This window comes from Lagenorhynchus albirostris, chromosome 2 (assembly GCF_949774975.1).
Source record: "Lagenorhynchus albirostris chromosome 2, mLagAlb1.1, whole genome shotgun sequence".
NCBI lineage: Eukaryota > Metazoa > Chordata > Mammalia > Artiodactyla > Delphinidae > Lagenorhynchus > Lagenorhynchus albirostris.
In genome coordinates, this window is record NC_083096.1 from 156,427,183 (window position 1) to 156,452,103 (window position 24,921).

A 24,921-nucleotide genomic window follows, 5' to 3' on the forward strand; every position below is an offset into this window, starting at 1 on the left:
CTAGTCACACCTTCATTCATGCTGTACCCAACCTCTTGGATCCAGGAATGTTAGAGTTACAAGGATGCCTGGAGGTCACCTATTCAAAATCATCTAATTGAATGGGAAGCTGAAGTACAGAGAAGGGAGGGGCCAGCCCAGTGGCCTGCAGCATCTTGTCCTTTGTACTCTAACCTTTTTTCCCTCCCAAGCTGGCCTCTCCTCAGGGCCCGGACCCTGGACGTGGTCAGCCAGGCCCTGCTCTAGTGCTTGGGCTTAAGTGGTTGCCTTCTCCTTAGGGCTCTGCCACCCCATCCCATACCTTCATTCGTCAGGCTTATTCCACCCGTGCTCTCCTGCGTGCAAGCATGCATGGGTTCTAGTCTCTTCCTGGGAGCCACCTCCCTCTCTAAGTCACAGAGTCCAAACCCCACTACTCTGGGGCCTCCCTCCTCCTCCAGGACAGAACGGCAGCCTTGCCGGCGGTGGTTGGGAGGCGGGGGGATGGGGACAGGGTAGACTGAGTTCAAGTCTCTTCGCAGGAGGCACCTTGGGTCCTCAGGAATAAATTGCTTCTGCTTGTCCAGAGATGGGCAGACCCCCAGGTCAGCCCCTGAGCTTCAGCTCGGGACTGAGTTTAGACTGAGTCAAAGAAAAACAGAACATGGGACATTTTCTCCACACCTGAATCTGCAGGGGCAAACCCATAGCTGGTCCAGGCATATATGCTGATCCATTTTAAAGTGGAGTCAGGGGTGCTTCAGATGGAAGGGACAGCACGAGTAAAGCCCTGCTGGCCAGAAAGTCGACTGAAACCATAACAAATTCCGGTAGGCTGAAGGAGGCATCATATTTTTGTCCCTGCCCTAGCGGAACTGATTCATTGTGGAGAGGGAAGACGTATGCACATGGTACGAAATACAAAGGAGAGAGTAAGATTCCCGTAATTCAGCGGGAATTAAGAAGAGAGGAAATGGGACTTCCTGGTGGTCCAGTGTTTAAGACTTTGCCTTCCAATGCAGGGGGTGTGGGTTGGATCCCTGCTCTGGGAGTTAAGATCCCTCATGCCTCGTGGCCGAATAACTAAAACATAAAACAAAAGCAATATTGTAACAAGTTCAATAAAGACTTTAAAAATGGTTCATATTAAAAAAAAAAGAGAGAGGAGATGGTATAGGTGCAATCTGGCAGGGCTTCTTGGAGGAGGTAGTATCCTAACTTCTAGGTCTTGCTGGAACCTCCTCGCCTGTAGGACCTGGGCGCATGAGACAAAAACTACATCAGGGGCCTGGGGTAATCAATGAATAGATGATCTCACCTTCCCCCCTCCCTCTGAGCTCCGACAAAAGAAGGTAAACCCCACTGGTCCAGTGTGCGCCAGGCAGGCGGGAGGCATATCTCTCTAGATCACATTCTCAGGGCAACCTTGGGAGAGGCATTATTGTTTCCACTTTGCAGCCCAAGAGGCTCAGAGACGTGAAGTGATTTGCCAAGGTCACACAGCCAGGAGGCAGCAGAATGGGGACTGCACAGCCAGGTCTCTGACTCCAAAGACAGTGTGTGTTTTTGGCACCATTAACACCTTGTGGGAGACCCAGCTCTTGGCAGGTAAGTGGAGCTGCCCAGTGAGGGGTTGGTTCAGCCTGGGCGGGGGTGGGGGGGTGGGGGCTGGGAGGTGGGGGGGGTGGCGCAGAGCGGTGGCGGCATTGGCCGCTGGAGGTGAGCGCTGAAATGTCAAACCTGCTTCTCGACTTGACAACTGTTCTTTGTTTGCCAGGCAGCTGTGGGCTGCAGCGTTCCTGGGAGCTGGGGAAGACTGGCTCCCTGCAAAAAGCAGGAGCATAATTGGGCTCCTCTTAATTGATTTGCAAATGTACTGAAGAATTGTGGTAATTCCTTTTAAATTTTACTCCCATTCAAATTTTGGAGGTAAACATAATGAGAAAGGGAAGTCAGCACCATATAATGGCAGGAAAAAAATGTCTAGCATTTTATTTGATTTTTACCCTCGGCATAAGGAAAGCCAACTCACTATGAATACCTCATTATTTGAATTTCAAATATTTCTCTGGAGTTGAGCACAAAAGGAAACTTAAAAATAATATTAACACACACTCACATATACATACCCCGAACCATTTCTCCTCTTCAATATGTGACCCAGAATGTCCTAGTTTAGGTTAATATAGCCCAACTGCAAGAATCAATCAGCCCTAGATAGATGTGTTTACTCAGAAGTGCTTAGAAAGGAGACCAGTCAAAAGAACATTAATATCTTAAAACATTGAAATTATCTTTACCAAAGGACGTTGGCTATAAGCATTAATATTTGGAAAATCTTTTTTTTTTGCCTGCCAAGTGTCTACGTTCAGCTGAGCCCAGAGGTCAGGTGTGGGGGAAAGTGAGAAGGTGATGTGCTCAGATGAAAACACAGCATGGTAGAAAGAACTCGAGAACCCAAGTCCTTCATTTATTTACATGACAGTTATTAAGCCGTCAGCACAGAGTACAGATGAAAACCATGGGCTTGGCAGTCAAGAAGACCTAGGCAAAAATCCCTGCTCCAACACTTTATTAACTGTGCAGCTCTGAGTGAGTTTTTTTAAGTGCTTGGAGGCCTCAGTTTTTTCCTCTGTAAAATGGGATTGATAATAGTGTTAGGCAAAGAATGACCTCTCAACACACTCAGCACAAGAACAGTACAAAGTAAGCCCTCAACAGATAGTAGTGATGTCATTGCCTTTTCTATGCAGGGTTTCTATGTACCAGGCACTGCTAAGCATGGGGACAAAAGGGTAAACCAAACAAGGTTTACCTTTCCTCCTGAAGCTTATCATCAAGTGGGGGAAAGGGGCAATTACATCAACATCACGTTGCCCAAAAGACTGGGTTTGGATGCTGGCTGAACCCATTTCTTAGCTGTGCAATTCTTAGATCTGGGCAATTCTTAGCTGTGTGATCTGGGCAAGTCAATTAACAACCCTGATCCTGATTCCTCATCTGTGAAATGGTAAGAAAACTCTGCCACTCTTCCCTTAGGGAGGTTATGAAAACCAAGGAGATAAAACGCAGGGAAGAGTTTAGAAACTCGAAAGAGTTCTGCTGTAACATAGTGAGGTCCCAGCTAAGGGAGGTTTTGTTCTGATGTGTTTAACCCTCCCAGGCCCAGGACCCAAGTGGAATCAGGAATGACCACCAAGGAGTCCTCTTTCCTTTTGGGTCAGGTTTTCTGGGAGGGACTCTGTTTATGATTGACCGGCCTTATGTGGCCCATCACATTAGGAGTTTGTATGTTATCCTGAGGACGATGGGAGGCCAGTGGAGGTTGTAAAGTGGGAAACAGATGGGATCAGACTGAGTTTGGAGAGACAATTCTGACTGTGTATGGAGGAGGATGGGCTGGAGGAGTGAGCCTGGGGGAAGAGGGCTCAGAGTTAAGTGATAAGGACTCTGACCAGCTTTAGTCAGTCTCCTCTGAGCCCTCTTCTCCACTGGCTTAGTCCTTGGTTTGCCATCTTTGGTCTGCTAGGCCCAGGGAGCAAGAATTCTGCCAAGTCACCTTAGCAAGAATCCCCCCAGCTTTGCTATGTAACCAAGTTCCTCTTGGTAATTTTCTATCCATTGACCCTCTCACCCTACCTGCTGGCTATAAATCCCCAGTTGCTCCTGCCGTATTTGGGGCTGAGCTGTACTGAAGTCTTTCTCCCCTACTGCAGTTGCCCAAATAAAATCTGTCTTGCCATTTTCAGCAAGTGTCCGGCACAATTTTCCTTTGACCCAGGGCAAATGTCAAGTCAAGCTTAAGAAGATGGAAAGGATGGAGAGGCAAGGGCAGGCTTTCGAGGTAGAATAGAAAGATCAGGCAGGGTCGAGGAGAGGAAGGAGTCAGGGACCCATCTCAGGTTTCCTGGTGAAGCAACAGAGATGTAGAATCGGGAGGGAGAGTGGCTTTTGGGACGAGAACACCAAACCTGGTTTTGAACTGTTGGACTTGGCCCAGTTTGCCTTTGGTGCAATCCCCTTGGTGTTTTCTGTCCAGATGCCACCCTTTGGAGCTTCCCCACCCCCTTCCCAAGATGACCCCAGAGTTCCCTCCGGGCCCACTTCCCCGTATCAAAACTCCTGTGTCTCATTCTCTCAGGAACCTGCTCTCCAGGTGCCTAATTTAAGCAGCAAGTCTGGACTAAGGGATGCATGATGCATGGGCTCCTCCACTCAGTGGACGTATTTACATTTTAACGGGGACATTTAGGAGGTAATTCTTTTACCCCAAAGACAATGAAATGAGGTCACAGAGGCGACAGACCAATGGTGGAGGAAAGACTTCCAGAGTGGTGCAAAGAGCATGGGCTTTGCAACCAGGCAAAGTTAAGTTAAAATCCAGGCTCAGAGGAGTCCTTACTCGTAGCTCGGCTGCTTCGCTGGGGGCACTGTGCCTCCTTTGAGAGCTAACCTATCATACCTGGGGCACGCCCCGCACCTCTCTGGGCCTCCACTTCCTCATGTGGAAGGGGGGTAGTCATGCCTCCCTCATGAACTAGCACACACATCTTCCCTACCCCTGGAAGTGCCCCTCGTTCCCCCCCACCTCCGCCCAACACACACACTCTGGTCTTCTCCTTCGTGGGTGGCCACCTGCTCACTATACCCCTTTCTCTCCCTTGACCTTTGTGTGTGCTGGGTGTTTGGTCTGAATCTCCAGTGACAGAGAGTTCCAGCTGGAAAACTTGTGGTTTCTAAAGATGGGTGGAGAAGCCCACCCCTGTGGCACTGCCAGCTAGGAGCAGCGGAAGCTGGGGCTCGCAGGAGGCGGCCCTATAATTAATCCCCCAGCATTCTCGCCACCATTGTGTCTTCCCTGTTGAGATCAGCCAATTAGTGGTTCCGCACTCCTCTGCGTGGCAGCCACTTATTAGCAAAGACAAAGGCAGCATTGATTCCAATTTGTCCTGCATTTGGCTGTCTCTGAAGTTAGTTGTGCAGCAGTGCTGGGGAAGAAATGCAGGGGCAATGTAGAGAGAGTCCCTAAAATTAGTTGAAATAATTTTAGCTCTATTGTGAATGGCTAAACTAAATATAAACACAAGAGAGAAGAAAAGTCTTCATCATGTTAATTACTATAAGCATTAAGAACCCCAACATGAGGCGTACGATCTGTTTGGTGACACTCTGATAATTAAATCATTTTCTCCCATTGAGGCTCCTTGCAGGTCTGTGCCGAGCCTGGCTATTCCTGAGTGGTTTTCTCTGGCTCTGAGGGATGCCTCAAATTCTGCTTCCCAGGTTTCTGAGTCCACAGTTTTTCTTCAGTCCAGGTGAGCTGTGTGATCACCGGGTCTTGGGCCAGCCTGAGACATTTGAGGATAAGGTTGAGGTTGTGGCTGACGTGGACAGGAAGATTGCTCACTGCCCATCTACCCATCCATCCATCCGTCTGTCCATCTGTCCATATCCATGCACTTTTTCATTGATTCATTCAATATGCATCTTCTTTTGTGCAAGGCATTGAGGAGACAGATAAATAAGGTACAGTTCTTACCCTCGAGGAATCTAGTTGGGGAGGGGGAGGATGACATGTAAAGAATTACTTATAACACAATGCCAGAAGCCTTATAATGGAGCTATAAACCAAGTACTCTGAGAGCATCGTATTGACAGATTCCTTTTGCCCAGGGAGTCATGGAAGACTTCTTGGAGGAGGTGACATTAGAACTGGGCCTAAAAGCATGAGTAGGAGTTTGCTGAGCAGGAAAGTGGGAGAAGGGAAACCCCACCAGGGAGGAAAGAGCAGGAACAAAGGGCCAGCATTTCCAAGAGCTCTGACAGACTCGGGTGAGGGTGAGAAGGCTGGTTTAGGAGGAGTGGCAAAAGCATTCATGACAACCACATACTTATTAAGCACGTACTGTGTGCCTGACACTGTGACAAATGTCTTCCCCTAGTTATCTTATTTAATCCTCACCTCCACCCCCACCCCAAGATTTATTATCCTCTGCTTGTACTGACGGGGATTCTGGGACTCAGAATTTACAAAGCTGGGAAGACCTGTTGGTGATGCCTCAGAGCTGTGTTCTTTGTCATGGTACCATTGTGCCAGGCTGTGGGCCAGCCTGGGAAGAGCGTGGACGCCAAGCTAAGGAGCTGAGCTTGATTCTGCAGTTGGTGTGGATGCACACCCAAGAGAAGATCCTGACTCTGAGCTACCCGCTTGGTCTGGTTAAGGAGTGAGGGCTCTGTCCATTGCGGGGGTATGCACATTGGTTTTGCTGCCGGCTCATTCGTCCTCTTGCCTCTGGGGTGTCTTTTGTGCCATATACTTGCCCCTTATGTCCATTGCCCCAGCAGTAATACAATCAGGGACAAAGGTGTGCCTAGTGACTGCTTCACACACTGTGAAACCCTTTCTGTGTGTTACTTCTTCTTGCAACATGGGTCTGACCGTGCCATTAATAATGAGAAGGCTTAACTCTTAGAGATGTCGGGTGACTTGTCCAAGGTCACCTGGTCTGTGTCTTGGTCCTGGACTCTCATGTGGCTCTAAAGCAAAAGTGGCTCACTCTTCCAGCATTATCTTTCTTCCTATTCCATCGTAAAACTCACCCATCCTACATCTTTGAGGAGATCACATGGTTTGGAGGAAAGAGATGCTGGAGGATTCTCCTCAATTTCTCAATGTCCTTTGGGATGTGGGGCTAGAACTTAAAGGAACCTGATCTGAAGGGGACCTGAATAGGACCAAGCCAGGTGGGGGGTTAATTACTCCCTCTCAAGTGGCGCCATGCCTCTTTCATCCACCACCCCATTTATTTTGCTCTTTTGTGTGGCAAAATTTCTCAAAAGAGTTTCTTTAGTTGCTGACTTCAGTTCTTCACGTCTCATACTCTCTTTAACACTCTCCACTCAGGCTCTGGCCCCGTCACTCAATGGCAATCACTTTGGCCAAGTTCACTAAGTGACCCCATGGCCTTGCCATCACTCCACTCCTCCTCTCGGAGCCTCTCTTCTCTGGTTTCCATGGTCCCAGGATCACCTGCCTTTCCTCCCGACGCTCAGGTCTCTCATTTGGGGCTGGATCTTTTTCTCTTGCAGAAGCCTCAGTGTCATGATTCTCTCCTTAGTTCGCTGTGTCCCAGCCACTGTTTTTTCTTCTGTTCTTCCCGCCCAGTGGGTTTTTTCTTTTTTAAAACTACAATTCTCGGTAAGAAATTTATTTTATATTCTATCCAGTGAACCATCCTTCTCGATACAACTGAAACAAAAGTGTAACTAAACAAAATATTAATCCTTACTAGGTTCAATGCACTCTGGTATTTTTAGTCTATTCTGTTCCATTTTATTTCATTTGAAAAATACCCATTTTGACGCACTCAGTCAATTTTGCAACCCATCAATAGGTTTTGGCCCCTCATTTGACAAACACTATTCCAACTTATCAAACTAGTTCCACGTGAGGGCCTTTGCACTTGCTGTCCCATCACCTAGAATGTTCCTTCTCCAGAGAACCTCATAGCTGCATCCTTCTTTCCTTTCACGTTTCAGATCAAACATCTTCCTCCGGCTTCGCTGGTGGTGCAGTGGTTGAGAGTCCGCCTGCCGATGCAGGGGACACGGGTTCGTGCCCCAGTCCGGGAAGATCCCACATGCCGCGGAGCGGCTGGGCCCGTGAGCCATGGCCGCTGAGCCTGCGCATCCGGAGCCTGTGCTCCACACCAGGGAGGCCGCAACAATGAGAGGCCCGCGTACCGCAAAACAAAAAACAAAAAAAAACTTCTTCCTCAAAAAGTCCTTCCCCGACTATTCCGTCTAAAGGATCTGCATTACCTCATCCTTTTCCCTGATCCTGCTTGTCTCCACAGCACCTTTCACTATTGGAAATTAATTTGTTTCTTTTTACACATTTCCTATCTGTCCCTCTGCCCTGGAGGAGAGAATCTGTTTACTATGGGACATCCAGGTCTTTTGCAGTGACCTGCAAAAATACTTACAATGTAGAATGATAGAAAATGAGCTGAGAGACCAAGTTCAAGGGTGAAACGAGGTGAGTAAAGAACAAAGCCAGGGTGTGTCAGTTGGACTGATTTTGGCTGTAAGTTTTAAACAATGACCCCGTTTATTACCTTATGTAACAGGAAGTCCAGAGAGGGTGACCCAGGGACCTACATTCCTTCTGTCTCTGTTCTGTTATCTTCTTCTTTTTTTTAATCTTCAGACTCGTAGCACTTCTGGGGATCATACCCAGACATCATAATGCCCAAAGGAAGAAGAAAGATCACCTCTTCTTAAGAGTGGAAACTCTTCCCAGATCCCCCAAGCATACTTTCCCTGACTACTTCTTATTAGCTGGAAAGAGGTCCCTTGACCACTCCTGAACAAATCATGCACAAGGGAAACAGAATTTTCATGGCTGGCTTTTACTAATCATATGGGCTGGAATAAATACTGGGGCATTGAATATAATGCTCATGACAGCTGGAGAAAGGTGATATAAATACCATGAAATACGCAGAAATATACATCATGTGGTTCTGTATAGATGCTGGAGGTGGGCCCTAAATTTCACTCTGAGTTTTCCAGCAGCCAAGGCAAAAAGGGGAAGCCAAACTCTTAAAATGTTTACAATGTAAACTGTTAAGAATTTTACAATGCCCATAAGTTTTTTTTTTTTTTTTTTTTTTTTTTTTTTGCGCTACACGGGCCTCTCACTGTTGTGGCGTCTCCCGTTGCAGAGCACAGGCTCCAGATGCGCAGGCTCAGCGGCCATGGCTCAGGGGCCTAGATGCTCCGCGGCACGTGGGGATCCTCCCGGACCGGGGCACGAACCCGTGTCCCCTGCATCGGCAGGCGGACTTTCAACCACTGCGCCACCAGGGAAGCTCCCTGCCCATAGGGTTTAAATAAACCAGTTGCTTAGGAGAATCTCAACTTTTTTTGGCGGGGGTGGGGGGTGCTGCACTGCCGGGCCCTTAGCAGTGACTGTGCACAGTCCTAACCCCTGGACTGCCAGGGAATTCCCGAATCCCAACTTTTTCTGATACTGACATCTGAAAATTTCTCCATTAGTCTTCATAAGTAAGATATTGTGATGGACCATTTCCAGGTCCTACGCCCACATTCAGTGCAGTAGAAGGTTCCATACAGCTATTTCTTAGAGTGCTCCAAAGCAAACCAAAGCTCTAGCACCAAAGTACAATTTAAAAAGTGATGCAGGGGTAGGAGTGAGGGAGGGTAGGAGAGACAGGCTGGAGTAAGTAATCTAAGTTATATGTCTGGCTTTCTGATGGACTACACTGAATTTTCCCCAAGGGTGGAATTTAGATTAGCTAAAAAAATGGATGGGCCATTTGTCTTTCAGGCAGTCCACCATGAATATCATTTCTCTCGGCAAAGTTTTTGATAAAGAAGGGGCAGCAGAGAGTTCGAGGTTGTGTTTGTTGGCGAGGACCCCCATGTACAGATTTTCTCAGATATTCATATGTTTTGATGGTTGGCAGAGCAGATGGGACATTTCTAAAATAAAAGTGAAACCTCTGATCGGAACATGTACCTGAATGGATGTCACAGATGTGGGTGCTCTTACATTAACCTCTCCTGTGCTTGTGAAATTGATATTTTAAACCCACATCCAGGACTTTATACCTCTCAAGGGTGACATGTCCCAGCAACCCTAGAGAGTGTTTTGGTGTTTTTTCTACTCTTAAATGTGACCTATTTGCAGATAAATTATATGGCCATTCTATACCTATCCCGACTGGAGTTTGTCTTGTTAACCATCCAACCCAACTGAATCTAGAGTCTGTTACAAAATGTGTTTGCTCCTTCAGCTGCAAGTGTGAGTATATAGAGTATCATCCCTGTCTTAACTGAAGGCTCACAGTGAGAGGTTGGATAGAGATGTATAGGTTGTATGTATAGGTTGGATAGAGATGTATAGAACTTGGGATGTCAGGGTGTGTGTGTATGTGTGTGCATGGCCCTATTAGTGTGAAGGTGAGGGTGTTTGTGAATGTTCTTCTCTGTGTGAAGGTGAGTATCTCAGCATCTAAGTGTCCCCACTGAGCAGGTACATGTGATGACAGGGCATCCATATTTGAGTATTTGTGCAAGTCTTTGTCTCTTTAGACGGCTTGTAAACTTCCAAGGTCAAATCATGGGTTTCTTCTTGGAGGGGCAGCTAGTCTCCAGAGATGATGCCTAATAAACCTCTTGGTACTCGTGCTCTTGCATATCCCCTCCCACCTGGAGCCTGGGCTGGCCTGTGACTCAATTAACAAAGAGAATGCAGAGAAGGAGTGCTGTGCCTTGTCTTGACCTAAGCCTTAGGAAGTCTTGAAGTTTCTCCTTTTGTGCTTTTCGGAGCCCTGAGCTGGTGACCATGCCAGAGAGACCATGTGAAAAGACCACGTGGAGGAGAAGACCAGAGACTTCACAGAAAGGGACAAGAATCTCAGCCTTCCATCCACTGCCATCGAGCACGAGACGTGAACGACCCAGCTTGCATGTCCCTGCCCAGCCTAAATCCCAGATGAGCGCATTACACGAGCAGAAGAACCACCCAGCTGAGTCCAGTTAACCCTCAGCATCAACCCTGACAAAATGGCTGATGTCTTGGGTCCCTAAGTTTGGGGGTGGTTTGTTAGTTGCCATAGAGAATTGAAATACTTGGATAACAGTTACTCTCACCATCTTTCCAGCCCCACACGGGAAACGGCTCCTGACCTGCAGGGGGTGGGGTGTTTTGTGTGAGGGAGTTAGGGGCAGACCAGGTACTGGGGAAGGCAAAAGCCACTTCTCCCTGCCCCTTTCTGTCCTCCCTCTTTGTTTCTCACCCAGCCTTGGTGGGAGGAGCCTGGGCTTGGGCTTACCTTAGTCTAAGTGAATGGTTGGTGCCTGGTGTCTCGCCTGCCGGGCCCCTCAGAGCAGGTTGCAGGCTTGTTGGAATTCCAGCAGCATGCCAGCGGGCAGACAGGCAGCTATATAAGTGGGTAATTTCATCAAGGGGAGAGGCATTCGGCACTCTGCCTAGAATCCTAATGGGTGAGGCCACTCGGAGAATGCACTTAAACCTGGGAGCACGGTGGCCAGGCCCCAGCTAGCGCCTAAGCTGTGGTCCCGACCCTGGGATTCAGACCCATTTGACACTGCAAGTAGAAAAAAAAAGAAAGAAAGAGGATTGGGGATCTACCTACACAAATGTTCCAGAGCCTCCTGGAAAAAGTCACCTTAAAAGAAGGAGAAGATGGTAAAATCAGTTTGAGGCCATGGGCCGACTGCGTGGGGAGGTCTGAGCTCAGGGACATTAAGGGAACTTCTCTCAGAGTAGTTCTCAGCACAGCCCCTGGGCCTGGCTCGAGTTCTGGGCCCAGGAGGCTGAACTAAGAGAGAGAGAGAGAAACACTCCACTTCTCTACTTTCTTAGGCTGCAAGTAACAGAAGTCCCCATGGACTGGCCTGGGTGGAAACTATGTTGTAAAGCCACGGGTTGTCTCCCGGAAGCTGAAGATAGGAATGCAACTGGGCCCAGAGGACCAAGAATCAGGAGCTCCTCCACTTCGCACTTCTGTTCCTTTCTCATCTCTCTGTACATCACCTCGCTGTGCTTCCTCATACCCAGAGTGTGGTAGGACACCTCCCAGACCCCAGGTTTATGTGCGTAGTTCCAGTCACCTGCAGAAACCAACTGGCATTTGACAATCCTCATTCCAAATTCCTGGGAGAGAGATCTGACCGGTTTTACTTGATCAGGTGTCTCCCCTGCCCCAGTCAGCTAGGGCTGGGGGCACGGCATCATTACAAAAGTGGCTTCCAGGGCTTACTTCTTTTAATTTTCTATTTATTGAAGTATAGTTGATTCACAATGCTGTGTTAATTTCTGCTGTACAGCAAAGTGATTCAGTTAATATATATATACATTCTTTTAAAAAATATTCTTTTCCATTATGGTTTATCACGGAACATTGAATATAGTTCTGTGAGCTATCGGGGCTTCTTACAGTCAATCACTGACGTCAGGTTCCTGAAGAGTCACTGTTGCGTCCATGATTGCTGTGAAATGCCGAGCATTCAGGGTACTGACCTCGTGGGCCAACATTGTACTTGTACTACAGTGACACAAGCAAGACACCTAGGCAGTAAGATTTAAGGAGGCCTTCACAGTGGGTCTTGTGAAAGTGCATGGTTGGCCCCTGCATGACCCTGAGAGCGAACACAGCCTTAAATTTTGCACCCTGGCAAGGGAGTCTGCACCCCTTGCTACATGCAGCAGCAATGCCCTGGATGTTGGCACCCTCAGAGCAGACAGTGGATGCCCACAGGGTAGTGCCAGTGCCCTGAGAGGGTGTACCTCTGTCATGGGTGGGGGTGACAGTAAAAGGGGGCATCATTTCAATGAGTCATGATGTAGCAGAGGCCACACCGTGGTATGACTATACGCGAGATACTCCTGGGAGGTCCTGGGGGTCTGGGGAGGATTTAAGGTGGGGTATGTGTGGGTGTGGGTGTGGAATTCTCCTAGAGTGGGTGGAGGGCAGAGCCCAGAAATGCCAACTTATCACTGTCTGCTTACTCCTACCTCTCAGGCTGGGGTGGCTTGGAAAACATGTCACATCTCTGTGATTCCCAGTATCACACTTTCCCATGCCCACTCTCACCTGGTCATCGCAACCATCCTGGGCATAGACAGGCATCATCACGTCGCATGTGTGTCTGAATGAACCGAGGCTCAAAGTGGCTACGTCACTTACTCAGCAGTTTGCATCACGGACGTCGTAGCTGTTTTAGCCTCCTCGCTGCACGCGTAAGGGAAACCGAGGACTGGAAAGTTGCAGTATGTACTCACTGTCCCACAGTGAGTTAAGTAATGGAAATAAATCCCATTGAATTTAATTTCCAACCATTATCTGTCTTGCATAACCCAACTGAAGCCTGACTAGTACACCCAGAATTTCCGAACTGGGGACAAACCCTCCCAACTGGATGTGTTCACAGTCAGTGCCCAAACGCTTGTAGACTGTTTTGGCATCCACACCCCATCTTCTCTGCCCGATTCCCCATGCTTCTCCCACCTCCCCAGGTGTCTCTTTGATTTTAGTGGTTATAGGGAGGCTTGATTAGGGCTTGCCGCAGATCCTGCCCAGCTAGCAGATTCCAGCCGTGTTCCTGGTATCCTTCAGGGGCTCCCCTCACCTTGAAGGAAAGCAGGACAGAGGCCAACCAGGTAGCAGAACAAAGGGCCGACCAAACGTGGGCACCCTCTCCTGGCCTGACAATCTTTGCCCAAGCCCCAGGTTTCCTGCCAGACAGCCACTGCATTTTGGAAGCTTGAGCTTGTATTACTGCTTTTTTTAAAAAATGATAAATTTTAAAGCAATAAAATGTGCACATTAAACACTTCATCCTAGCTGCAGTAGCAGTGGCTCAGACAACCTTCCAGCATACTTTTTTTTTTCCTATGGTTTGAAGCCCATTATACATGTTCTTTTTTTTTTTTTAACATCTTTATTGGAGTATAATTGCTTTACAATGGTGTGTTAGTTTCTGCTGTATAACACAGTGAATCAGTTATACATATACATATGTTCCCACCTCTCTTCCCTCTTGCGTCTCCCTCCCTCCCACCCTCCCTATCCCACCCCTCTAGGTGGTCACAAAGCACCGAGCTGATCTCCCTGTGCTATGCGGCTGCTTCCCACTAGCTATCTATTTTACGTTTGGTAGTGTATATATGTCCATGCCACTCTCTCATTTTGTCACAGCTCACCCTTCTCCCTCCCCATATCCTCAAGTCCATTCTCTAGTAGGTCTGTGTCTTTATTCTCATCTTACCCCTAGGTTCTTCATGACTTTTTTTTTCTTAGATTACACATATATGTGTTAGCATACGGTATTCGTTTTTCTCTTTCTGACTTACTTCACTCTGTATGACAGACTCTGGGTCCACCCACCTCACTACAAATAACTCAATTTCATTTCTTTTTATGGCTGAGTAATATTCCATGGTATATATGTGCCACATCTTCTTTATCCATTCATCCGATGATGGACACTTAGGTTGCTTCCATCTCCTGATTATTGTAAATAGAGCTGCAATGAACATTTTGGTACATGTCTCTTTTTGAATTATGGTTTTCTCAGGGTATATGCCCAAGAGTCGGATTGCTGGGTCGTATGGTAGTTCTATTTGTAGTTTTTTAAGGAACCTCCATACTGTTCTCCATAGTGGCTATATCAATTTACATTCCTACCAGCAGTGCAGGAGTGTTCCCTTTTCTCCACACCCTCTCCAGCATTTATTGTTTCTAGATTTTTTGATGATGGCCATTCTGACTGGCGTGAGATGATATCTCATTGTAGTTTTGATCTGCATTTCCCTAATGATTAATGATGTTGAGCATTCTTTCATGTGTTTGTTGGCAGTCTGTATATCTCTTTTGGAGAAATGTCTATTTAGGTCTTCTGCCCATTTTTGGATTGGGTTGTTTGTTTTTTTGTTATTGAGCTGCATGAGCTGCTTGTAAATTTTGGAGATTAATCCTTTGTCGGTTGCTTCATTTGTAAATATTTTCTCCCATTCTGAGGGTTGTCTTTTGGTCTTGTTTATGGTTTCCTTTGTTGTGCAAAAGCTTTTAAGTTTCATTAGGTCCCATTTGTTTATTTTTGTTTTTATTTCCATTTCTCTAGTAGGTGGGTCAAAAAGGATCTTGCTCTGATTTATGTCATAGAGTGTTCTGCCTATGTTTTCCTCTAAGAGTTTGATAGTTTCTGGCCTTACATTTAGGTCTTTAATCCATTTTGAGCTTATTTTTGTGTATGGTGTTAGGGAGTGTTCTAATCTCATACTTTTACATGTACCTGTCCAGTTTTCCCAGCATCACTTATTGAAGAGGCTGTCTTTTCTCCACTGTATATTCTTGCCTCCTTTATCAAAGATAAGGTGTCCATATGTGCGTCGGTTTATCTCTGGGCTTTCTATCCTGTTCCATTGATCTATCTTTCTGTTTTTGTGCCAGTACCATACTGTCTTGATTACTGTAGCTTTGTAGTATAGTCTGAAGTCAGGGAGCCTGATTCCTCCAGCTCCATTTTTCGTTCTCAAGATTGCTTTGGCTATTTGGGGTCTTTTGTGTTTCCATACAGATTGTGAAATTTTTTGTTCTAGTTATGTGAAAAATGCCAGTGAAATTAAGAAAACACTCGCATTTACCATTGCAACAAAAAGAATAAACTATCTAGGAATAAACCTACCTAAGGAGACAAAAGACCTGTATGCAGAAAATTATAAGACACTGATGAAAGAAATTAAAGATGATACAAATAGATGGAGAGGTATACCATGTTCTTGGATTGGAAGAATCAACATTGTGAAAATGACTCTACTACCCAAAGCAATCTACAGATTCAATGCAATCCCTATCAAACTACCACTGGCATTTTTCCAGTGCACTTTTGAGTCAGCTTTGCCAAGGGAACTTCTATTATCTCCAAGCTCTACAGAACTTCACCTCTAAAGCACATTTGCAAGGGATATATGGTGGGTTTGAAGGAGATGCAAATCAATACTCTTCTACATAACCCTCAGGTCAAAGAGGAAATCACAATGGAAATAGAAAAATATTTTGAATTGAACAGGAATGAAAAATTGGAACAAATCAAAACTTGTGGGAAGGCAGCTGAAAGAATACTCAGGTATTCTTAACTTGGGGAAAGAATTCAGGGACCCTGTGAACTTGGTTGGGAAAAAAATATTTATTTTAAATAACCTGGAGCAGAAATTTAGCATTTCTTTCAATTTAAGAATATAGGCAGCAGATTACAATTGTATTAGTGGTACTGTATTTGTGATGCCACCAATAGATGTCACAGATAATGAATCGACACTCTCCATCAATTTAAGGATCCAGGCAATTTACTTTCTCTGCCTTGGTCTCACAATGTGCACTCAGGCTTGCCTAGACACAGGGACACAAATGGCAACAGTTTATGTTTTTTATTGCTTTATGAGCTATGTTGGCTTAAGTACTGAAGAAAGATGCCTAGAATTTTGCCAAAGAAGTGGCATGGGCAGGATTTTCAGGTTGCCATGCATGGAAATGTCCACGGGTGTATCTTGTAAAGAGGTCAATTTACTAGACTCTTACAGCAGTCTGAAAAGGTCTTAGATCCACTATCAGTATTATTTATGTTAAAAAACCCTTTTTATTTTGAATAGTTAAGATTCACAGGAAGTTGCAAGGATGGTAGAGAGAGGTCTAGTGAACCCTTCACCCAGTTTCCCCCATTGTTTACACCTTATGTAAATATCAAAACCAGGATATTGACATTGATAGAGAGTGTGTATATAGTTCAATGTAATTTTTATCATGTGTAGCTTTGTGTAACCACTACCACAATCAAGATACAGAACTATTCCATCACCACAAAGATCTCAATGATGCTACCCCTTTATAATCATGCCCTGCTTGTGACCGTCTCTACCCTCTGGCAATCACTGACCTATCCTCCTTCTTTATAATTTTGTAATTGCAATAACATTATATAAATGGAATCTTCCAGTATTAGACTTTTGAGATTGGCTCTTTTCACTTAGATAATGTCCTTGAGATCCATCCAAGTTGTTGCATGTATCAATAATTTGTTCCTTTTTAGCATAATATTTCATGGTATAGACGTACCATTTTGTTTAATCATTCTCTGATTGTAGGACATTTCGGTTGTTTCCGGTTTTTTTTTTTGTGGTATGCGGGCCTCTCTCTGCTGTGGCCTCTCCCGCTGCAGAGCACAGGCTCCGGACGTGCAGGCTCAGCAGCCATGGCTCACGGGTCCAGCCGCTCCACGGCATGTGGGATCTTCCTGGACCGGGGCACGAACCCATGTCCCCTGCATCGGCAGGTGGACTCTCAACCACTGTGCCACCGGGGAAGTCCTATACTGTTATTTTTGAAGCGAATTTCCTATAGATATCATATAGTTGGATCATTTTTTTAACCCAGTCTTGCTAATCTCCATCTTTTACTTGGTATATTTAGATAATTTATAGTTAATATAATTATTAATATGTTAGGGCTTAAGTCTGCCATTTTATTTATTTATTTTTGTTTTCTGTTCGTTTTCTCTTGTTTTTTTGTTTCCTTGTTTTCTTTTTCCTGCTCTCCTGTGTGTTACTTGAACATTTTTAAGAATTAATTTTGAATCATCTATGCTATTTTGAGTGTATATCTTTGTATAATTTTTTTAAAGTGGTGGCTCTATGTATCACATTATGTATATATAACTTATCACAGTCCACTGGTGTCAACGTTTGTCAGTTTGAGTGATGCATAGAGAGTGATAATTCTCTTTGTATCCCTCCACTCTCCCCCATATATAATACAATTGTCTTAAAAATTTTCTCTACGTTAGGTGATTCGCACTGTACGACTTTCACTTCACCATCAAATGTAACTTAGAAAATTCAGGAAAAAGAACGTCATATTTTTACTCTTTTCATTGTTCTTTTTTCCCCCGATGTTCCAAGATACATTATTTTATTGTTTCATTTCTGTATTTCCTTATTGTCTAATCTCCAAGTCATTTTTTAAGGGTATATCTGTTGACTACAGATTTTCTTAGTTTTCTTTCATCTGATAATATCTTGATATCTTCTTCATTTCTGAAGGATATTTTTGCTGGATGTAGGTTCCTAGTTTGATATCTCTTTTCTTTCAGCACTATGAAAAATTGTGCCATTTTCTTCTGGCCTCCATGGTTTCTGATGAGAAATCACTGTCATTCAAAATTTTTCCCCCCTGTAGATAAGGTTTTTCTTTTCTTGGTTTCAAGACTTTTTTTTTTCTTTAGCTTACAAAAATTTGACCATAATGTATCTTGGTGTGGATTTCTTTGGGTTTTTCCTGTTTGAGGTTGCAGCTTCTTAAATTTGTACGTTTGTGTCTTTTGCCTAATTCAGGAAATTTCAGTCATTGTTTCTTTGAATATTTTTTTTCAGCCCACCTACTTTTCCTTCTCCTTCTAGGACTCTGATAACATGAAAGTTATATCTTTTACTAAAGTTCCACAGTACCCTGAGCTTATGTTCCTTTTTTATTTATTTATATTTGGTCTATTTTCTCTGTTGTTCAGATCTGGTAATTTCTATTGTTTTGCAAGTTCACTGGCTCTTTCCTCTGTTCTCTCAGTTCCATTATTATGCCAATCCACTGAATTTAAAAATTTTAGTTATTGTAAAATGTCCATTTTGTTCTCCTTTATATGTTCTATTTACTTGCTAAGTGTTTTGTTTTTTTACAAAATTTGTTTCAAATGTGTTTTTAATTGTTTGTTGAAACATTGTTATGATGATGGCTGCTATAAAATCCTTGTCAGATGATTCTAACATCTGTTATCTCAGTGTTGGCATCTGTTGATTATCTTTCTCATTCAAGTTGAAATTTTCCTGGTTCTTGGTATGATGAGTGATTTTTTAATTGAAACGTGGACATTTTGGGTAGGTTGTTATGAGAGTCTGGATCTTATTTCAATGATCTATTTTAGCTGGCTTCATCTGACACAGCTCTAGTGAGGGAAAGAGAGTACTATATTGTTACTGTCAGGTGGGGATGAAAGTTCAGGTTCCCCATTCAACATACATTGACATCATAGTGGGGGAAGGACTACTTGTTACCATGGTGTGGGGGTGGGAGTTCAGGCTCCCCAAAAGGTCTTTACTGATACCACCTCAGCTGGAAGAGGTAGAAGTGCCTCGTTTCTGCTCCCCATGTGGTATCCACTAACATGATGTGGTGGTGGTGGTCATGGTCATGGTGGTGGTAGAGAGGCCTCATTAATTCTGGATGGTGGTGAAAGTTTTGACTCTTCACTAGGTCTCTCTGACACCAACTCTGCAGGAAGGTGGAGGAGCAGCTTGATACAGCTGGGTGGGGGCAGAAGTCCAGGCTGCCCATGTGATCTCCACTGACACAGCATAGAGAAGCCTCATTACCACTTAGTGGGGGTGAAGGTTCCAGTTCCCCACTTGACCTTTTCTGACACCACCCAGAGGGGCATAGGAGAGGGTTGAACCCCTCATTATCACCTGATGAGGATGAAAGTCTAGGCTCCCCACTCATCCTTTGCTGGTGGGTGTGGGAATGGGGCTAAACTTTTTCTTTGATGTTTGGTTGGAGTAGAGCAGTTATTCTCTAGAAGTTTTCTGTCTTGCTAGGCTGACCTTTCTTGATCCTTTGTCTAAAGAGAGCAGACTTTTCTCAAGGTTTCTTTTATCTTCACCCATTGACATTCCCAGGCTGCCAGCTTCTCCAACACCCAGTGGGTTATATGAGGCAAAAAGAAAATCCAGGGAATTCACCTGAGTCATTCCTTGGGTCCTGAAGCCTCTAGCCAGCTTGTCATCTTCTCTCCACCTTTCAGAGTCTTATATTTGTTTTGCATATAACGTCCAGGGTTTCAGCTATACTAAGCAGGAGGGATAGGGAAAAGTATGTCTACACCATCTTTCTGGAAGCAGAAGTCCAATCTCACTAAGACAATGACCGAAGAAAGGAAGAAAAAATCAGATCAAGCTTTTTTGCAGATGTTGGGGCATTTTGATTACTTTGCCCTAAAGCTATGTCAGCAACTTGGAGAGCCAGTTTGCCTGAAGTTCTGAGCATCCCCATAATTAGTTCCAGGCCTTGGTGCGATTATTAATAGAGTACCTCCATAGTTTGGCCTTACAGATTTTGATTGAGTAGGTTCAACCTTGAAAAAAGAAACTTGCTCAATAAGCTGGTTTTGCGAGTCACTTTATCATGAAGGGGGAAAAACAAATTCACTCAACTCATTGATGTTTTCACAATAGGTTTTTTTTTTTTTTGGCTGCATTGGGTCTTCACTGCTGTGTGCAGGCTTTCTCTAGTTGCGGCGAGCAGGGGCTACTCTTTGTTGCAGTGCGTGGGTTTCTCATTGCAGTGGCTTCTCTTGTTGCAGATCATGGGCTCCAGGCGTGTGGTCTTCAGTAGTTGTAGCATGTGGGCTCAGTAGTTACGGCACGTGGGCCCTAGAGCATGCGGGCTTCCGTAGTTGTGCTGCGTGGGCTCAGTAGTTGCGGCATGCACACACTAGGTTTTGATGTCTCATAAACACTGACCATCAGCTCTCCTTGCAAAACTGGCATATGTTAGTGAGTTAGGACAAACTTTTCAAGGCACTCTCCACAAGATAAGTATTCAAACCACTCCTTATTACAAAATTTACCCATTTTGCTTCCCCACTGAGAACACTAAGGGAATCAAGAGGCAGACCCTTCGAGGGGAAGCACTACCAAAATTGAGGCAATGGTTCTGCCTCATTCAGGATGTGTCTGAGCCCGCTTCTGCCACTTCTGCAGTTGTGCAGAATCTTACCTTCATCTGTTCACTTTCTCCAGCCGATACCGTGGTTTGCTCAGAAGCTCATATTATCTTGTTAAAATTTTCTTAACCAGTTACTTCACGTCAGGAAATTTGCATTGAACATCTTATAGGCATCATCATTATAAACACTGTGAACAAAGACCAATAAAATGCCCTAAACATCAACATCTGTTCAGTCACATACTGTAAGTTAAAGAACGCACTTCATCTTGGTCTCCTGACTGGCTGCTCAAACATGCCTTTTTGAACACATTAAAATGCATTATTTGGGACTTCCCTGGTGGTGCAGTGGTTAAGACTCTGCACTCCCAATGCAGCAGGCCTGGGTTCCATCCCTGGTCAGGGAACTAGATCCCACATGCATGCCGCAACTAAGGAGCTGGCAAGCCGCAACTAAGGAGCCCACCTGCCGCAACTAAGAACCTGCACAACCAAATAAATAAATAAAGTAATTAAATAAATATTATAAAAAATAAAATGTATTATTTTACAGTTCAGTCTATAAGGGCATTTTTTCTAGCTTGGCTGCCTCTTTTGACACAAAACCTTCAGTCATATCTACAGTCCCTCATCTTCTCTCCCCCTTCCTAATTACGTGGGCTTTTCCTTTCAGGGTGATCTTAACAAAAATGTGATATACATAACATAAAATTTACCATTTTAGCCTTCTTTTAAGTGTACATTTCATGGCATTATGTACATTCACACTGTTGTGCAACCGTCATCATCCTCCATCTCCAAAAATTTTTCATCTTCCCTAACTGAAAATCTATACCCAATTAAACAATGAATCTCAATCCCTCTGTCCTCCCAGCCCCTAATAACCACCATTCTACTTTCTGTGTCTATGAATTTGACTACTCCACGTACCTCATATGAGTGAAACCATGCATTATTTGTCCTTTTGAAACTGGCTTGTTTCACTTAGCATGTCTTCAAGGTTCATCCATGTTATAGTATGTGAAAAGATTTCCTTCCTTTTTACTGAGCTCCTTTTTAAGTCTGAATAACATTCTATCATATGTATATACCACATTGTGTTTATCCATTCATCCATCAGTGGACACTTGGGTTTCTTCCACCTTTGTCTATTGTGAATAATGCTGTTATAGACAAGGATGTACAACTATCTCTTCGAGACTTTGCTTTGAATTCTTTTGTTTATGTACTCAGAAGTGGAATTGCTGGATCATATGGTAATTCTATTTTTTTTTTTTTTGAGGAACTACCATACTGTCTTTCACAGCAACTGCACCAAAAGTATGGAACGCTGCATGAATTTGTGTGTCATCTTGCACAGGGGCCATGCTAATTTTCTCTGTATTGTTCCAATTTCAGCATATGTGCTGCCGGAGCATGCACCCAAGGTGATTTTTAAACTGACTTTGAAGGAGGCTTTAGACACTTTTTAAATTTGCTTGATCGATTTTGCTTTTTCACCAGAGGGTCCCTTTTCTCTTTTTTCAAGTTGCAAAAAAAATCTGTCAATTATTATTTAAAATGTACCTGTGTGAATTTATTATTATTTTAAGTAAGTTTGTCATTTCATAAAAGTAATATACCCTCATTTAAAAGTTGAAGCACTATAGAAAAGTTTTTTTTTAAAAGAGCAACTAATCATCTCAAATCCTACTAGCCAGAAATAAGTAGTGTTAATACTTTAGATACTATTCCAACTATCTCTCTCTGCATATGAGAGACAGAAAAAGTGGGTTGATAGAAATAATTTTATAGAAATGGGATTATATTGTACATATTATTATAAAATAAAAAATTAAAATTAATTTTATTTTAATTCAACAGAAAAAAAACTGAAAGGAAACTGAAGACATGCTAAGCTTCAGATAAATATTTCCTTACTCTGAGATATACAAGTTCCTAAAGTGCCTTTTAGATTAAGAAATATATGGAAATCTTTAAAAGATGGGAGCCATTATGTAGATCTTACTTACATAATCCTGTTTTTAAAATTTTGTGGACAGAAGTCTTATCACATTTTAGATAAGGTAACCAGCACCTCACACTTTCTCTCAACCTCTTCCCTCACCCCTTGATTTTAATTGTTTTACTATTTTTTCTTTGTCCAGATTTATAAAGTAGATATTATGGACCATTTACATTATTGTTCAATATTTATATGAATTTGGTGCTCACCATGGGGCTTTTTCAAAGTTGCCATCTCCATACTCTGTATTTTGATTCCTTCTTGTGTTCTTGAATTTCAACAGAGTATTTTTTTCAGGAAGGATTCAGAGGTACTATACTCCCTGAGTTTCCTCATGTTAGAGAATGTCAGCTGATTGTCTTTATAGTTTAATGATAATTTGGCTGGGTATAATATTCTTATGCTTACATTCTTTCCCTCAGATTTTTCTTTTTTAGCTACTTCTCCATTTTTTTTTTGGCATTGAAGTTGCTATGAGCAGTTGGAGGTGACTTGTTTTATCTCTCTGAAAGCCTGAAGAGTTACTTATTCACCTTTGAAGTTCAATAATTTAACTAGATTGTGTCTCTGTTTGTATATTCTGTAACAGTTTTTCCCCCTAGTATATGATATTCATTTTCAATCTGAAAATTTAGTTCTTTTATTTCAGGGATTTTTTTCTGTATTATATCTCTGAGTTAGCTCTATCTTACCTGTGTTGGGTTCTTTAGGTCATGGACAAAATCGCTCGTCTTTTGGTGCATTTTTGCTCTAAACTTTTTGTTTTTCTTCTCTTATTGTCCTGGGATGATTTTTTTCTTCATGTTATTAATTAAATTTTAAGCCCCATTCCTTCTTCTTTCTAATTTATTTGTTAGATTTCATATGTTGTTGTTTTGGTTCTTGATTTTTTCCCCCCAGCTCCTCATTTTCCCTTTTTATCCAAATCTGCTATTTTGTCTCATCTTTGAGCTCTTATCTTATTAATTCTTACTCTAATTAAGATCTGTAACACTCACCACTGATGGGAAATATGCTTTTTATTTTTTTGAGTTATACTTTTTCCATGTTGAAGTCTTTGTCTGACTTTTGCTTACTTTGTCAGGATATTTAATATTTTACCATCATTTTTGTCTTTTCCTCTACCTTCCTCTTTTCTGCCTCCTCCCTCAGTTCCTCCTCTCTCTCCTAATCCTTCTTTTTGTAGCATGTTTGACTGGTGACTGTGCCATGTATTGATGGGCTCTTGCTTAATGTGGGCCATTACAGACCTTCTGTTTTCTCTAACTCAGTGAGGATTAGTTGAAATACTTATAGATTTAGGGAATTCCCTGGTGGTCCAGTGGTTAGGACTTGGCACTTTCACTGCTGAGGGCCCTGGTTCAATCCCTGGTTGGGGAACTAAGATCCCACAAGCCATGCAGTGTGGCAAAAAAAAAAAAAAAAAAAGCTTTGTGGAAGGAGAGGGATGGACTGGGAGTTTGGGGTAGGTAGACGCAAACTATAACATTTAGAATGGGTAAACAACAAATAAACAACAAAGTCCTACTGTATAGCACAGGAAACTATATCCAATCTCCTGGGATAAACCATAATGGAAAAGAATGCATATATGTGTATAACTGAGTCACTTTGCTGTACAGCAGAGATTGACATAGCATTGTAAATCAACTATACTACAATAAAAATAAATAAAAAAATAAAAATAAACAATAGATTCATAGGAAATTGCAAAAATAACATATAGAGATCCCCTGTACCCCTCATCCAGGTTCTTTCAAAGACATGGTCATATGTAACTATATACAGTTCAATATCAAGACCAGAAAACCATTGTAACAAAACCATTGTTACAATCCACAGACCTTATTGAGAGTTTACCAGTTTTACATGGCCTCACTTATGTGTGTATATTTAGTTCTATACAATTTTATCACATGTATTATTCATATAACCACAGCTGCAATCATGATACAGAACTGTTCCATCACCACAAAGATCCTCTGTGCTCTCCTTTTCTTGTCCTATCCACTGTCCTGCCTACACCTCTTCCCCTCCCCAACCCCTAGCAACCACTAATCTGACTTCCTCTGTAATTTTGTGGTTTGAGAATTATGTATAAATGGAATCATACAGTATGTGACCTTTTGTGACTGGCTTTTCTTCTCACTCAGCATAATGCTATCAAGATGCATCCAGGTTGTTGTGTGTGTTGACAGTCCCTTCCTTGGGGATTGCTGAGTAGTATTCCATGGTGTAGATGTTTGTTTAACCATTAGCTGATTATAGGACATTTTGGTGGTGTCCAGTCTTTGGCTTTTACAAAAAATCTGCTGTGAACAATCAAGTACAGGTTTTTATGTGGACATGAGTCTCATTTCTCTGAGCTAAATGCCCAGGAGTGTGATTGCTGGGTCAAATGGTAAGTGTATGTTTAGTGCTTTAAGAGGTTGCCAAACTATTTCCCAGGATGGCTGTGACATTTTATATTCCCACTAGCAATGTATGAGAAATCCTCATCAGCATTTGGTGTTCGGTATTGTCACTAATTTTAAATTTAGCTTTCTTAATAGGTTGTACGTTGGATTTAAAATGTCACTTCAAGAGTGATGGTTTCACACAGCTATTGCTCCA

General features: G+C 43.3%; 1 non-coding gene across 1 annotated transcript; it reads right to left on the bottom strand.

Annotated features, from left to right (window-relative positions):
- Positions 1–21,619: 21,619 nt before the first annotated feature.
- Positions 21,620–21,725, bottom strand: LOC132516520 (U6 spliceosomal RNA). The gene has a single exon (XR_009539353.1). It is a non-coding gene; the product is annotated as a U6 spliceosomal RNA (small nuclear RNA).
- Between the last annotated feature and the right edge of the window lie 3,196 nt (positions 21,726–24,921).